At 41.1% G+C, this 9,033-nt stretch overlaps 1 pseudogene; it reads left to right on the top strand.

The window, feature by feature from the left end:
* The first annotated feature begins 328 nt into the window (after positions 1-328).
* Positions 329-7,092, top strand: LOC124682976 (annotated as a pseudogene).
* The last annotated feature ends 1,941 nt before the right edge of the window (positions 7,093-9,033 follow it).

Below are 9,033 nucleotides of genomic sequence, written 5' to 3'. Positions count from 1 at the left end.
CCTGTGGAAGATGAAGGGGAAATCAAGTCTTCTACGGTCCCACGCGCGCAAGTACCAATTGACATGAGTGTTGAAAGCCTGGAGAAGTTTTGTAAAGAAGCAGCAAGATCATTCTTCAGTGAAAGAGGACTAATCAGTCATCAGATAAACTCCTATAATGATTTTGTCTCCCATGGACTCCAAGAGCTCTTTGATTCTCTAGGGGAAACTACTGTTGAGCCTGATTATGATCCTTCAAAGAAGATGGGTGCCTGGAGACATGCAACCATCAAGTTTGGCAGAGTGAAGCTTGGGAAGCCAGAGTTTTGGGCTGATAATAGTGATCTCGATGAGCAGGCACTCAAACTGAAGCCTGTACATGCTCGCCTCCAGAACATGACATATTCTTCTAAAATCAATGTAGAAATGACTGTTCAGGTAAGGATGCTCCTTAATCCTTGCTCGTGGGAGAACTGAACTGTATTTGGTAGATGTAACTGCGCTATATTACAAGAAAGGAATGATAGATTGATGCATGGCTTCTTAGAAAAATTTAAAATCCATCTCCACTGTCTATGATTGTATTTTAAACTTTATAAGTATTACAAAACTTAATGGGTTTAAGCTTGTTGTGAAACTTATGTTTACTTGTTGCTATGGATGTCATGGGACACTTTACCCATGTCTCTTTTATGGTTCCTCTTACTGTGTCTGCAAAGCTCTTGTAAGTTTGCATTACATGCACTGATTATACTGTTTCTCAAAATTCTAAGCTGGATCTTGACATGTACGGTCTTCGTAAAATAATAACTATTTTTCATCTCTTAATAAAAGTGGACAGAGTTAAAGCTAATCTCCATAGTCCAGATATCATATTGTATTTTATGTCATTGAGATCTTATTATATATTGTGCCATCTGATTAAACTATTGTTTTGACTGTATCAGGTTTATTCACTCGGGCCAAGCGAAAAATCGAAAACCGGAAAGGATCCGTATATCCAGAAGAAAGTTATATTACCTCCAGAAACTAAATGGGTCACCATTGGCAGGTTGCCTGTCATGGTGAAGTCAAAATTGTGCTGGCTGCATGAACTTAAGGAAACTGAGTGCCAGTATGATTCTGGTGGATATTTTCTAATCAAGGGAACGGAAAAGGTATCGCCTTGCATGATCTATCATGTTCATTATGTTCTGATCTAATTTTATGCGAAAATCATTGTATCTTCACATTGTATTGCACATTATATAGCTTTTAAAGGAGCTGCAAGTCCCTGCTTTTCCTAAAGTTGAATGGAAGCATCTTGATTTAGATATGTCATGCCATATATTTAGTAGAACCTCTGAATTCTACTCTATACATCAATCATGATGCATGAGAGACATCCTGCTAGGCTGCTACTGCCATATGTATATGAATTCAGAAAAATCTTTTAAGATTGCGACCACAGTTAAATTGGACTTTATATCCCGTGCATTGATATGGCTAAAACAATCATGCTACATGTTTACAAGACTAATTACTTCATTAATCTGAGGTGCCTGTTTAGGCAAACTCTGTATATGTCCGGATGTTTTTACAATACATAATTAACTGGATAGTGAGCAATCCGATCTCCATCTCAGTTGTTGGTAGCAAACCCAACGGTTGGTAGAATCAAACCCATCACCACCAACTGGTTTGTTTATAGGAGTATAGAATTAATTGCGCTTCTTAGATATTGTCTGGAATAATTTAATACAGACTTGTTCAAATAACACACAACTGAATTACAGTTTAATTATCTTGAGAATATTTCGGTTGCTGAATTTCCCAATTTCCAACTTTCTTAAGATTAACCCTTTTCTGGAATGGCTTTAAGGATTTTCTCTTTTTACGTCATGTACAAATGTTATCTTTGTGCCAAATTAGCGTTTTTTAACCTCAAAAGTTTATTGCTTTCAACTCTGTAGGCATTTATTGCCGAAGAACAGAAATGCTTATCCAGGATTTGGGTGAGTAACCAACGGGGTTGGGATGCTTGTTACTTGTCTCAACTCAAACGAGAAAGGATCTATGTTAAGCTTGTTGATTCTAAAGAGGGTGACGATTTCCGCAAAGTGATCAACCTGTCCTTCTTGGGTGCGACTATACCAATATGGATAATGTTTTTTGCACTAGGTGTATCATCAGACAAGGAGGCTTTTGAGATGATTGACATACAAGATTGTGATTCTTCTTTGGTCAACATAATATCAGCAACCATTAAAGAATCCCGTGAACAATGCAAGGGCTTCCGCGGAGAAGATAGAGCCCGCCAACTTGTTGACAAGTTCATCAGAAAAACAAAGTTTCCGCCAGAAGATTCATTTGATGGGTATGTTGCCAAGTATCTGTTTCCTGGTGTGGGCGACAATAGGTGCAAGGCACTTTTCTTGGGTTACATGATGAAATGTCTGCTAATGGCCTACTCTGGTCAACGCAAATGTGATAACAAGGATGATTTCCGTAACAAGAGGCTAGATCTAGCATGTCAGCTGCTTCGTAGAGAACTTTGGGTACATCTTAGGCATGCAGAGAGACGCATGGTTAAGATAATGCAGAGACATTTGTGTGGTGAAGGTGACTTACAAGTTCTCGATCATTATATTGATGCCACGATTGTTACCAATGGTCTGAACCGTGCCTTCTCCACTGGTTCTTGGCGCCATCCATATTTATATGCAAGGTGCTCAGGGATTGTTGCAACCCTTAGGAGAGCAAATCCGCTTCAAATGATGTCTGACTTGAGGAAGACTAGACAATTATCTTCATACTGGGGAGGAGCTGGAGATGCTAGATATCCGTAAGTTGTTCTTTCTTACACATAGCGATGCATCATATTATATGCCCTGTAAGATGTCCCATTGTGGGAAAATATCTAGTGATACCACACCTCACATGATACCATGATACCACTTCACAAAATTTAAATTGTAAGTGTAAAAAAATTTCGAAAAAAATTGTGGCTGTTGACATGATGTGTGTTTACATTCTCTAGATTTTTCACAGTTAAATTTAAAATACACCAAGAGAAATAAAAAATACAAATGCTATGTGAATAGTGGCATTTTGTGTTTTTGTCTTTATGTGACACTATTCATGTTTGATTTCTCATTTTTGTTTCTCTTAGGGTTTTTTTAACATAACTCTTAGGGTATTTTGAATTTGGTTTACAGCGTATGTCGACACGCATCTTGTGAACACCCAAAATTTTGGTTTTGAATTTTTTGACATTTAAAATTTAAATTTTGAAGAGTGGTATCATGGTATCAAATAAGGTGTGGTATCACTAGATAAGTTCTCGTCCCATTGTGAACTGACATGGGAAATATTTTTGTAGGAATCCCTCCTATTGGGGAAAGCTGTGTTTCATGTCCACTCCGGATGGTGAAAAATGTGGTTTTGTGAAGAATCTGGCTGTTAGTGCTGTGGTTAGCTCTGTGATGAGGGAGTCTTTGCTTGACTTATTTGTCTCTTGTGGAATGAAGAAACTGGATGAAGTTCTTTTACAAGAGCTTGGTGGTAAAGACAAGATTTTCTTGAATGGAAATTTGGTTGGTATGAGTGCATACCCAGGCGAGTTTGTTACACATCTAAGGAATATGAGACGTAGCAAGCAAATCGATCCACAGGTTAGCAGTTTGTCTATTTCCTGATTCTTCCTAACAGTCCAATTTTCACCTCTGAGCATGCTTGTTAGTTATTTTACATTCTCGTGCTTGTTAGTTTTTGTACCTGGTCCATTTGATCTTTGATGCCAATGAAATACTTCTCTCGGTTTTTTTTTCCATTTTTCATTATTTGCATGATTTTTAGTTTATCACCAAATACCAAATTTAGGTAATACTAGTTGAGACATTGTATTTGAGATATGTCGATGCTGGGCCATATTTTGCCGCAAGCATGAGAACATGGTTTTCACATGTACCATTTCTTATTTTCTGTAATATGTAAAACTGTAAAAGCACATTTGTGCCACAAGACATTACTAACATGGTTCTTGTTTCCATGTCTAACTTTGTTCAGGTGGAAATCAAAAGGGACAAGCAACACAAAGAAGTTCGTGTCTTTTCTGATGCAGGGAGACTTCTAAGACCACTTCTTATAGTTGAGAATCTTAAAAATATCACTAAACCGAAAGGTGGATCATACTCATTTGGGGAACTGATGGACCAAAATATAATTGAGCTGATTGGTGTTGAAGAGGAGGAGGATATCCGATGTGCCTGTGGAGTTAGGGATCTCTTGTCTGGGGACAAAAAGAGGGTCTTTTGTACTACACTCATTGTGAACTTGACCCTTCCTTCGTGCTAGGGTTGAGTTGTGGTATCATTCCCTTTGCCAACCACAATGCTGCTCGGAGGGTTTTGATGCAAGCTGAAAAACTATCACAACAGGCTATTGGCTACTCCTCTACAAATTCTCAGTATAGGGCTGATACCCTTTTTCATCAATTGTACTATCCACAGAGACCCCTGTTTAAAACTGTAGTGTCTGACTGTCTTGGTGAGAAAAACCATAATAGACCAGAGTTTTTCAATGGCCAAAATGCAATAGTTTCAGTCAGTATTCATCAGGGATTTAACCAAGAAGACTCCCTGGTATTGAATAGGGCTTCTTTAGAGCGTGGCATGTTCCGGACATTTCATTTCAAGAGCTACAAAGCACAGATAGAAAACAAAGAGGTGACCAGACGACTCAAACACAGGGAAAAAGTTGAATTTGGAAAAACCCAAAGCAAGAAAGGACGTGTTGACAGTCTGGATATTGATGGCTTACCATATGTTGGAGCAAGTCTTCAGAGTGGCGACATTGTCATTGGGAAAGTCTCGGAATCTGGTGAAGATCATAGTATGAAGCTTATGCATACTGAAAAAGGGATGGTGGAGAAGGTTGTTCTTTCAGCTAATGATGATGGGAAGAACTCTGCAGTTGTTACTCTAAGACAGGTAAATAATATAATCTTTTACAAAAATATTCTGCATTTTATTTCATGATCCATATTTTACATGGGGTGGCACTAGTACTGCAAGACAGTTCTGCATGTCATTATATTTTATCTGGTTAGTTGTCTTCATATCCAGAAGTTTAAACTTAAATTCCTCTGTAGGTCGTACTGCTACAATGTAATTTCAGTATCAACTATGCGTTTTTTTTTTTTGGAAAAGTGACATTTGTGCCTCCTAGTTATGGCCTAGCGGTAATCGTATTAGGGATCTCGTAGTCTAGCTAAAGCATAGCTAGCCATGCACCGTATGTTGTCCTTTCACTTGTTCCCATCTTCAGTCAGTTTCTCTTGTTCTCTGTGGTGCCTTTCCATCCATTGTAATGATATATACGGACATTACAATGTGACTTCAACATGATATATAGCCATGCGCACAAATATAATTTGATTTGTGTCTGCTGAATTCTTGGTACTCACATGGTTGAACTTTCGAATCCATGGATCAAATATTTATGTCAATAGTTTTGCGGTGGTTTACGTCACAAGTATATATTTTACATGATGTGATTGGTAATTCATTCAAAATACATGACATATATTGGCATTGGCCCATGGTATATAGATTAAACGTCCATTCTAACTGTGTGAATGGGTTATTATATTCTAAATTTTCTCATCTTATGCATGATCTTGGTTTTATAATTAGGAGATTATATATTGTCTGCAGTGTTTAGTTAGATTAGAGTTCTGAGCCTCTGAGGTCACTTCAGCTGCCATATTTTTATCATCAATCCTTGTTTTTTTTGTTGTCTTATTTCTGGTCTGTTCTAGTACCTGCGAACGAACAGTAATACAGAGTAGTATAGTATTATTTCCATGTTTCAGCTGCCATATTTTTATCATCAATCCTTGTTTTTTTTTGTTTTCTTATTTCTGGTCTGTTCTAGTACCTGCAAACGAACAGTAATACAGAGTAGTATAGTATTATTTCCATGTTCTTAAAACCCTGCATAAAATCTCCCACTTATTACATTTGTTAAATCTAGTCATTTATAAATCTGATACTTGGTGCAGGCTCGCTCACCTTGCGTTGGAGACAAGTTCGCCAGTATGCATGGCCAGAAAGGAGTTGTTGGTCTCTTGGATTCTCAGGAGAACTTCCCGTTTACTTGCCAAGGAATAGTTCCAGATATTGTGATAAATCCACACGGATTTCCAACTCGTCAGACTCCTGGTCAGCTGCTTGAGGCTGCGTTGGGCAAGGGAATTGCCCTTGGTGGGATGACCAAATACGCAACACCATTTACCACTCCATCTGTCGACGTGATCACGGAGCAATTGCACAAGTAAGTGTGTGATGAGGAATTCTTCAATTTTCTGTTGTAACCATGACGCAAACATACACATGCACAACGTGATCTGCCAAGTAGGATAAGATACAAACTTACAGCATAACTAAGCCACATGCTAGGTATTTTGAGACTGTTTCTCGTGCACTTATGTTTGACACTATATGCTTGTTTCATTGCACTGCATTGCAGGGCTGGGTTTTCAAGGTGGGGAGGAGAGAGTGTTCTGAATGGTCACAATGGCGAAAGGATGCAGTCCTTGGTCTTCATTGGCCCAACCTTCTATCAGAGGCTGACCCACATGTCTGAGGACAAGGTGAAGTTCCGTAACACCGGGCCTGTTCACCCGCTCACGAGGCAGCCGGTGGTGGACAAGAAACGGTTCGGCGGTGTCAAGTTCGGGGAGATGGAGCGCGACTGCCTCCTCGCCCATGGTGCCACGGCCAACCTCCATGAACGGCTGTTCACACTCAGTGACCTCTCACAGATGCACATCTGCCAGGGTTGCGAGCGGGTGGCCAACGTGATCATGAGGCCTGTCGAAGGGGGCAAGACGGTCCGTGGTCCCTACTGCGGGTTCTGCAAGTCGGCGGAGAACATACTGCAGATCAAGGTCCCTTACGGCGCGAAGCTGCTCTACCAGGAGCTGTTCAGCATGGGGATCTGCCTCAAGTTCGAGACCGAAGCCAGTTAGAAGTTCATCTCTGGAAAACGTAGACGATGGAAAACTCTTTGGTCACGATTGATTATCCCTGTCTTCTAACGTGTTTGCTAAACTGTTAGCATGAACCTACCATATGCTGTGAAACATTTACACAGCGCATTAGAGATATTTAAGGAAAGGGAGGCATCACTATTCCCCTTGAACATTCAGAAGACGGTTGTTGAAGTTTAAGGGTATTATTATTATTATTATTACTGAAGCCTGTACCGGCTATCTAATTTGATGATATTTGAACCAGTCTGTAGTTGATTATATGATCGATGCACCGGGTGTTAATTTTCTGTTGTGATGTCCAGCTTTACTCTCGAAAACAAGTGCTATTATGTGTATTTGTGCGTCATAGAAGCTTGCTGTTTGTATTCTCGAAGAGAATGGTTATGCTCGAAGAAAGGTACATACAGAGCCGGCGCGCCTCGCGGCACCCAAAAATACATGCCGCTTCGTGTCTTTGACAATGGACGTCTGAACAGAGCTCTCTGCGTCACTGTGTGCTCCAAGGCGGCATTCTGCTTCTGATCCACGGGTTTATTTTGACAAAATTAACCTAAATCTGGAAAGATCTCACAAATTAACCTGGTTTCGAAAAGATTTCACAAAATAACTTTTTGCTTGGCTCCGCACCAGATGGAGCCATGCTCAATGCCACAACACCGTCTTAGGTGGAGCCAAACTCATAAGCACAACGCCATCCTAGGCGGAGCCAAGCTCAGTAGCACGGCTCCATCCCAGGCGGAGCCAAACTCAGTAGCACGGCTCCATCCCAGGCGGAGCCAAGCTCACTAGCACGGCTCCGTCCCAGGTGGAGCCAAGATCCTTAGCCGTTTTCCAACAATAATTGGGAGTGGTGATAGATTAGATTGATGGAAGACATAGTATATGTTTTGTATTTTATAGTTTTTTTATCAATTTGTTAACATATAAACTACTTTTTATCATGAAATATAACGTGTCCACTAGTAGAAAAAGAGGCTTCCGTTCACCCCCATTAGTCCCCAAAATATTCGAACCGCGACTAAAGGGGTCTTTAGTCGCGGTTCGGGAGGCGACCCGCGACCAAAGGTCTGGGCCCAGCGGGCTCGGTCGACAGCTAGGGGATGGGAGGGGCTTTAGTCGTGGTTGGCCAGGCCAACCGCTACTAAAGGTCCTCAGGCCTGGCCCGAAGGCCTTTAGTCGCGGTTGGCCAGGCCAACCGGGACTAAAGGACCATCCCTATAAATGCAGCTTAGCACACTTCACTTAGCCATTTGGTGCCACTTCTCTTCACAAACTTCACAAGGGGGTGTTAGGTTTGCTTTTGGTTCCTCTTATGCACACAAGGTGTTTAATGAAATGCCCGAGAGCATGATCCAAAGCGCCACATTGTTCTTTCAGGGAAAAGAAACATCGTGGGAGTGGAGGACAAGACAGACATGTCAGAAGATTATAATATGTTTGGTGAAATTCCACCCTTCAAAGTGAACACCGACCCAAGCATTAAGTTAAATGATGAGGATGCTCCATGGATACGGCACAATCGTAAGCAAGCAGGGACACAAAGGAAGAAATGATGTGTAATAATTTATTGTACCAAACTTTGTTGAATGGATCATGTGAATTATATTATCTGTGATGTGTTTGGTGTCCATTTTCGAATGATTCGATTGATTCGAGATACCACTGATGATACATGAAATTTGAACTACAACCAATGATGTGAAGGGCATGCCTAGGCCTAGGAGTACATCTTCGAATGTTGGAGTGATTTAGTCATACTACTGCCTAGGCGTATAATATGCATACTCGTAGTCTTCATAGTCGCCGCCGTTGTACTGGTAGTCGTCTCCTTCTAAGTTGCCGCCGTCGTCGCTGTCGTCGGGCGGCGCTCGTGGCTCGAACTGAGGGTAGCGCAGGCGGGGGATATCGCCGGCCGTGATGTAGTCCATGACGCTCTGTAGAGTCCGGTCGTACCACCATAGCCGACGACCGGCCTCGTGGAAGTTCCCAGGAGGCAGACCATCCTCCTCATACTTGGC

Source organism: Lolium rigidum, chromosome 1, assembly GCF_022539505.1.
Source record: "Lolium rigidum isolate FL_2022 chromosome 1, APGP_CSIRO_Lrig_0.1, whole genome shotgun sequence".
Classification (NCBI taxonomy): Eukaryota; Viridiplantae; Streptophyta; class Magnoliopsida; order Poales; family Poaceae; genus Lolium; species Lolium rigidum.
The sequence above is the reverse complement of the archived record's forward strand: the minus strand, read 5'-3'. Positions and strand labels throughout refer to the sequence as shown.